Genomic DNA, 8,688 nt, shown 5'->3' on the forward strand with positions numbered 1-8,688 from the left:
AAGGCTTCAACCCAGGTTCAAGTGTGCTTTCAGCTAGCTATGTCAACACCTCCTTTCCTTCCTTCCTTCCTTCCTTCCTTCCTTCCTTCCTTCCTTCCTGCAGGGAGAGAGAGAACCGGATAATTACTCTGACACATGCAAAACTGGAGGTTGAACTCAGGATCCCATGCCTGAGAGTCCAACACTACACCCACTATGCCACCTCCCGACCACAACCCTTCTTCTATTGAATCTCACTTTATCAGAGGCCCAGTCATGTCTGACTTCCCACTTCTTCTTCTTCTAGCGTTTGCCCTTCTTCCGTAGCCAATCAACAGCAACAGCGTCAGGTTGAGCCTGATGTCTGCTTGTTGCTGGCTTTGAAAGTGACTGGGATTCATGTGGATTCAGTCGGCTAGGAAGGATCGTCAGTTTCCCGAATAAATGGGTACTCACGGGATGCACCACGAGAAGGTCGATCCAATGCTTCCCACTAAGTAGATTTCTCATCCCACTAATGGATCTTGTCGGGCAGTCTGAGCAGTTCTGCCAAGAATCTCTAAGAGATATGATACGTTCAGATATGATAATGTTAGCCGTGCTGGAAACAGAGGAAACCAGAGACAAAAAAAAGTGTGTTGTTCACCAGCTGAAGGGACTGGGAAATTGTGGCCTGTCCTCTCCAGGACCACAGGTGAACAAGCTGGGTCCTCATGCCAGGTACGTGAATCAGGATGACAGCACTATGAGTAGACTGGGCTGGGCAGTGCCTGCCACCTCCCTCTCTCTGGCCCCCACACCCACTCACAGCTGCTGGAACCTGGGATGGGGCCTTATTTAGTCACTGAGTCTTTGCAGGTGTAGCCAGGCTAAGATGAGGTCATGCTGAAGTAGGCTGGGTCCTGGATTAGATACCAGAGGCATGTTTATGCTTTTTAAAATTTTATTTATTGGATAGAGACAGAGAGAGGTCAATAGGACAGAGAGAGAGAGATGAAGAGAGACACCTGCAGCCCTGCTTCACTGATCCTTCATTCTTCTTCCTCTCTTTCTCTTCCTCCTTAGAAAACAAACAACAACAACAAAAAACAATACTCTTCTAAAATAATTATTGGGCAGAGGGTAGATAGCATAATTGTTATGCAAAAAACTCTCATGCCTGAGGCTCCAAAGTAAGTCCCAGGCTCAACTCTCCCTCCCCCGTACCATCATTAGTCACAGCTGAGCAGTACTCTGATTAAAAAATAAATAAAAAGGGGGGGGGTTGGGCAGTAGCACAGCAGGTTAAGAGCACTCTGGTCCTTGGCGTGAAGCACAAGGACCAAAATAAGGATCCCGGTTTGAGCCCCGGCTCCCCACCTGAAAGGGGGTCGCTTCACAAACAGTGAAGCAGGTCTGCAGGTGTCTATCTTTCTCTCCCCCCTCTGTCTTTCCCTCCGCTCTGATTTCTGTCCTATCCAACAACAATTTCTCTCTGTCCTATCCAACAATGAACGACATCAACATCAACAACAATAATAACCACAACAACGATAAAACAACAAGGGCCACAAAGGGGGGGGGAATAGCCTCCAGGAGCAGTGGATTCATAGTGCAGGCACCGATCCCCAGCAATGACCCTGGAGACAAAGATAAAATAAAATGTGTATTTATGGGAGTCGGGCGGTAGCGGGTTAAGCGCACGTGGCGCAAAGCACAAGGACCAGAGGAAGGATCCTGGTTTGAGCCCCTGGTTCCCCACCTGCAGGGGAGTCGCTTCACAGGTTGTGAAGTGGGTCTGCAGGTGTCTGTCTTTCACTCCCCCTCTCTGTCTTCCCCTCCTCTCTCCATTTCTCTCTGTCCTATCCAACAGCGATGACATCAATAATGACTACAATAGAACAACAAGGACAACAAAAGGGAATAAATAAATAAATAAATATAAAATTTTTTTTAAATGTGTATTTATTTATTTGTGTTTCTTTTTATGATCTTTATTTATTTATTGGATATAGACAGCCAGAAATCAAGAGGGAAGAGGGTAATAGGGAGGGAGAGAGACAGAGAGACATCTGCAGCACTGCTTCACCACTCGCAAAGCTTTCCCCTTCCAGGTGGGGACTAGAGGCTCGAACCCGGGTCCTTGTGCATTGTAACATGTGTACTCAAGCAGGTGTGCTACCACTTGGCCCTGTGATTTCTTTATTTAGGATAGAGACAGAGAGAAATTGAGAGGGAAGCTCATGAAGCCTCCCCCCTGCAGGAGGGGACAGTTGGAGGCTTTTGTACTGTAATCTGTGTGCTCTACTAGGTGCAATACCGCCCAGCCCCCGCTTTTTTTGCCTCCAGGGTTATTGCTGGGGCTCAGTGCCTGCACCACGAATCCACTGCTCCTGGAGGCCATTCCCCCCCCCCTTTTGTTGCCTTGTTGTTGTTATTATTGTTGTTGATGTTGATGTCGTTCATTGTTGGATAGGACAGAGAGAAATGGAGAGAGGAGGGGAAGACAGAGAGGGGGAGAGAAAGACAGACACCTGCAGACCTGCTTCACCGCCTGTGAAGCGACTCCCCTGCAGGTGGGGAGCCGGGGGCTCGAACCGGGATCCTTATGCCGGTCCTTGCGCTTTGCGCCACGTGCATTTAACCTGCTGCGCTACCACCTGACTCGCCCCCCCCCCCCCCTTTTTCCCATTTTATTTTTCTCTGTAGCACAAGGCTCTTACCAGATGGGAGGCCCCTGGTTCAAGTCTGGAGACCTCATGGCAGCCCATGGATGGTGGAGCAGTGCTGAGTGTCTCTTGCCTGTTACAGCTGAGGAGGTGGCTGAACGGGTTGATACACTTTGCAGATGAGGCCCAGAGCTGTCTGTCTTGCGGTTAAGTGCACATGTTATCATGAGTAAGGATCTGAGTTCAAGCCCCCTAGTCCCCAGCTGTGGTGGGGAGGAGCTCTGCAAATGAAGCAGGGCTACAGGTGTCTTTCCCTTTCCCTCTCAGTCTTCCTCTCTCTTAAGTTCTCTGTCCTATCAAGTATGTTTTAAAAGTCAGATCCCAGTGGTCTGAGAGGTGGCACAGTGGATAAAGCATCAGGCTCTTAAACATGAGGTCCTGGGTTCAATCCCTGGCATCACATGTACCAGAGTGATGTCTGGCTCTTTCTCTCTCCTCCTGTGTTTCTCATAAATAAATAAATAAATGAATAACAACAAGGGCAACAAAAGGAAATAAATAAATATTTTTAAAAAGTCAGATCCCAATATTGCCACAAGAGGACGCCCTAAGCACAAGTTTCCCTCCTCCCTTGGGACTGGAGTTTCTCAGGGGCCAGTTTTCCTCCCCAGAACCCACTGTTCCAGAGCGGAGTGGTGGCAGGGATGGGGAGTCAACATTGTGCATCGAGGTTCTGCAGAAAGGCTTTTCATACTTGAGGTACTAAAGGTCCCAGGTTCAATCCCCAGCACCATCATCACCCAGAGCTGAGTAGTGCTTTAATTTCTCTCTCATATATATAAATAAAGCCGGGGAAAGATCTCAAGTGATAGAGTATGGGACTTGCATATCTAAGGTGCCCTGTTCAACGCCCACAGCAGCATGTACCAGACGAGTACTCTGGCTTCTCTCTCTTTTTCTCTAGGCCTCGTGAAATACATACTCCCTTTCATATGTCATAAACAAGAAAATTAAAAAAAATTAATCTTTTGGGAGTCGGGCGGTAGCGCAGTGGGTTAAGTGCAAGTGGCGCAAAGTGCAAGGACTGGTATAAGGATTCCGGTTCGAGCCCCCAGCTCCCCACCTGCGGGGGGGGGGGGTCACTTCACAGGCGGAGAAGCAGGTCTGCAGGTGTCTGTCTGTCTTTCTCACCCCCTCTCTGTCTTCCCCTCCTCTCTCCATTTCTCTCTGTCCTATCCAATAATGAACAACATCAATAGCTACAATAATAATAACTACAACAATAAAATAACAAGGGCAACAAAAGGGAATAAATAAATAAATATTAAAAATAATAATCTTTTAAGGAGAAAGAGACATACCGAAAGACCAGAGCACTGCTCACCTCAGGCTTACAGTGGAACTGGGAATTGAACCTGGGACTTTGGAGCCTCACACATGAGTCTTTTGCCCAGAAAATAAATTTTTAAGAAATTTTAGTGGCCCAGGAGGTGGCTCAGTAGATAAAGCACTGGCCTAACAAGCACAAAGTATTGAGTTCCATCCCTGGCATGGTATATGGCAGGTGATACTCTAGTTCTCCCCTCTTCATTAATAAATAAATATTAAAATTTTCCTCAATAAAGAAATAAAAAAATTAAATAAATATTAAAAATAATAAAGCTTGAGTAGTGAGGACAGCTTAGTGGTTCTGCAAAGACTTTCTTGTCTGAGGCTCTGAGGTCCAGGTTCAATCCTCAGCACCATCATAAACCAGAGCTGAGCAATGTTCTTAGAGAGAAAAAAAAACCTTTAAAAAAGCATATATATATATGGGAGGGCAGGTAGTGGTGCACTCAGTTGAACATACATTACCGAGCATAAGGACCCAGGTTCAAGCCCCCAGTCCCCATTTGTGTGTGTGTGTTGGGGAAAGCTTCAGGAGCAGTGAAGCAGGTCTACAGGTGTCTCTCTGTCAAATAAAATATCTAATAAACAAACAAACAAAGTTTAAAAAAAATAAACAGCAGTCCAGGAGGTAGCACAGTGGATGAAGCTTTGGACTCTCAAGCATGAGGTCCTGAGTTGGATTCCTGGCATCTCATGTGTCAGAGTGTTGTTCTGATTTTCTCATGAGTAACTCCCCTCACCCCAGCCCCAAAGCCCTGCTCAGCTCTGGCTGGTGATAGTGCTGGGGACTGAACTTGTGACCTCAGAGCCTCTGTCAGGAAAATTTTTTTGCATCACCATTATGCTATCCCCTCAGGCCTTAAATAATAATTTTTCATTTTTTTCATTGAGGGGGGTTAATGCTTTATAATGGATTCATTGATATCTGCATACAATTCCACCGTGTACCAAGCTCCAAAGTTCTCTCCCGCTCCTCCCTCCCCCTTCCTCCCCGGAGTCCTTTGCTTTGGTGCAATAAATCATTATTTTAAAAAGATGAACACAGGGGCATTGGGCGGTAGAACACTGGTTAAGCGCACATGGCACAAAGTGCAAGGACCAATGTAAGGATCCCGGTTCCAGCCCCCAGCTCCCCTGCAGGGGGGTGGTTTCAGAAGCGGTGAAGCAGGTCTGCAGGTGTCTGTCTTCCCCTCCCCCTCTCTGTCTTCCCTCCTCTCTCCATTTCTCTCTGTCCTATCCAACAACCATGACATAAATAACAACGACAATAACAACCACAACGATGATAAAACAACAAGGGCAACAAAAGGGGAAAATCCTCCAGGAACAGTGGATTCATGGTGCAGGCACCGAGCCCCAGCAATAACCCTGGAGAAAAAAAAAAAAAAAAAGATGAACACACTGGAGGCCTGACTGACATGAATGTCTGCAAACACACCCCACCAACAGGCGTTGAGTACTCAGGCTCTGAATAAACAGAGCCCATTTCCTCCACCTTTTTCTTTTTTCTTTTTTTTAACATTTATTTATTTATTTTTTAAATATTGATTTTATTTATTTATTCCCTTTTGTTGCCCTTGTTGTTTTATTGTTGTAGTTGTTATTGTTGAATAGGACAGAGAGAAATGAAGAGAGGAGGGGAAGACAGAGAGGAGGAGAGAAAGATAGACACCTGTAGACCTGCTTCACCACCTGTGAAGCGACTCCCCTGCAGGTGGGGAGCCGGGGTTCGAACCGGGACCCTTATGCCAGTCCTTGTGCTTTGCGCCACCTGTGCTTAACCCACTGTGCTACAGCCCGACTCCCCTCCTCCACCTTTTTCTTTGGGCCCAGAATGAATTTCTGACAGAGTTCACATGGGTGCCTGGGAGAGGTGCCCTGCCTTGAGTGGCTCACATGCTGGATGTTACAGGGAAACTGCAGGACATACGCCCCCCCCCCCCCCACACACACACCATGGAAAGTCTGACTTCTGTCCAGAGCAGGCTGGGACTGTCACACAGGGCAAAACATCCTGAGGGACTGCTCATTCTTTACCAAGCTCAAGGATCTGGGTTCAAGCCTTTGCTCCCCATCTTCAGGGGGAAGCTCCCCCCCACTCATAAAGCTCCTGTCCCTCCTTGGAGCCTGCTGTTCTCTAGGGAAGGAGGGGGGCATGAATGTGAAAGGACTGGCGCCCCAAGGTCAGGAGGCAGAGCGGGGATTTCCATGGGTAGAGAAGCCGGATCCTTTGATTTAGAGAAGTAGTTAACCAAGGTCAAGGCCGGGTTCAGCTCGAGAACCTGGGGATCATTTCTTTTCCTCTCCTTTTTGAGAGGGAGAGGGAGAGGGAGAGGGAGAGGGAGAGGGAGAGGGAGAGGGAGAGGGGAAGAGACCATAGCACCCAGCAAAACTTTCTCCACTGCGGTGAGGCTGGGCTTGAACCTAGGACAGTTTCTTACACACAAAGAGACTTGTCACCTCAGCTGGGACCACAGGGATCTGAGCTGGGACCCCAGGGATCTGACTTTCCTCAGCGCTCTGCTCAGCTGTGGTTTACTGTGCTGCTGGGGATTGAACCTGGGGCCTCAGAGCCTCAGGCAGGAAAGTCTTCTGCAGAACCATTATGCTGTCTTCCCAGTGCCCAGAAACATTTGTTTTTAACATTTATTTTCATTTTATTGGTTAGAGACAGAAAGAAACTGAGAGGGAGATAGGAAGGGAGAGAGACAGAAAGACACCTACAACCCGGCTTCACAACTCGTGAAGCTCCCCCCACCCACCGGAAGATTGAACCTGGGTCTTTGCACATAGTACTGTGTGCACGCAACCAGATGTGACACTACTGGTCCCTCGAAACACCTGGAAGCTGGGTCGTCGGGGCAGTAAGTGGCTGGTGGTATTTGCATTTCTGTCCACTTCCTCCAATCGGTCACACCTTAGGGACACGGGGCCAGATGCAGCCACAGAGGATTACAGGCACGTCATGGTGTGTGTGTGGGGGGGGGGAGGGGGCCCATCCCATCATCACTTTTCCAGGGTCCGCCCCACGGGGCCCTGCTGTAGGTAGGTAAGAGGCCTGGTGGGGAACATCACCACACAGGGTCTGGCAGGAGTGGCAGGGCTCCAGGTCACCTCCGAGGTGGGTTGAATGGCGTCCCTGCTTCTCCAAGACAGGGCTACCCTAAGCACTGCAGCCGCCTTGATATGTAACCTTCAGGAGGACCTTTGCCGGTGTGACTCAGGTGAAGACCTTGAGACTGGTATCCTGGGAGGTGTGGCAGTGGGTAGAGCTCCACAGACTTGCAGGCCTGAGGCCCTGAATTCCATTCCCGGCATCCCATAGCTGAGTGACATTCTGGTCTGGTGCTCTCTCTTGTAAATATATATATATATATATATATATATATATATATATATATATATATATATATTTTTTTTTTTTTTTTATTGCCACCTGGGCTATCCCTGGGGTTTGGTACTGGCACTATGAATCCACCACTCCCTAAGGCCATTTTTTCCTTTTTTTTTTTTTTTTTAGAATCAGTACAGAGATTGAGTGGGAAGAAGCAGAGAGGGGGAGAGAGACAGAGAGACACCTGAAGACCTGTTTCATCACTCATGAGGCAGACCCCCTGCAGGTGGGGTGTGGGGGCTGGAACCCAGGCCCTTGTGCTTGGTAATATGTGTGCTTAACGGGTTATGCCACCACCTGGCCTCCATCTTTTTTTGTCTTTGTTTTTACCAGAGACAGAAAGGACAGCTGGGGAGGTAACTGGCAAGCAGCACATAGGACTTGTGTATATATAAGGCCCTGGGTTATATCCTTGGCACTGCATATGCCAGAGTGATGATCTGGTCTCTGTCTCATTGATAAATGAGAGAGGGAGAGGGAGAGGGGAGACTGGACCTGCACAAGGCAGATGGATGGGGCACAGAGGAGACTCTTGGGGACCCCGAAGGGGAGGGGGAGAGGGAGGGTGGCCCCGCTGACACCCTTGTTTCTGAACCGCTAGGGCATATACCCTTGCGGTCTGAAGCCACAGGAAGCTCAGGCAGCAGCCAGCACAGATGGTGTGAGGACACGGGCCTGGCGGTCAGGCAGACATGATCAAGGTCTGAGCAAGGTCCCCACTCACACTGCAGGGTCTGAGTCAGGGGGGCTCTGGTGAACTCACACTCCCACACACACTGACACACACAACCCCTACTGTTCATACACAGCACCTACACACACTTCTTACATTTTCTTATTTATTTATTTACTTATATATTTATCAGAGACAGAAAGAAACTGAGAAGGGAGGGGGAGATAGAGAGGGAAAGAGAACAAAAGATACTTGCAGCCCTGTTTCATCATTCGAGAAGCTTCTTCCCTGCAGGTGTGGATCGGGGGCTTGAGCTCAGGTCCTAGAGCACTGTAATGACCCCCACACACACACTTTCACACACCCCCACCACATACACTCACATTCATATACCCTTACCCACTTCATGCACTCTCACACATCACATAAACTACCTCACTGGGAGTCAGGTGGTAGCGCAGCGGGTTAAGCTCAGGTGGCGCAAAGCACAATGACTGGAGTAAGGATCCCAGTTTGAGCCCCCAGGTCCCCACCTGCAGGGGGGTCACTTCACAGGTGGTGAAGCAGGTCTGCAGGTGTCTGTCTTTCTCTCCCTGTCTTCCCCT

This window comes from Erinaceus europaeus, chromosome 2 (assembly GCF_950295315.1).
Source record: "Erinaceus europaeus chromosome 2, mEriEur2.1, whole genome shotgun sequence".
Classification (NCBI taxonomy): Eukaryota; Metazoa; Chordata; class Mammalia; order Eulipotyphla; family Erinaceidae; genus Erinaceus; species Erinaceus europaeus.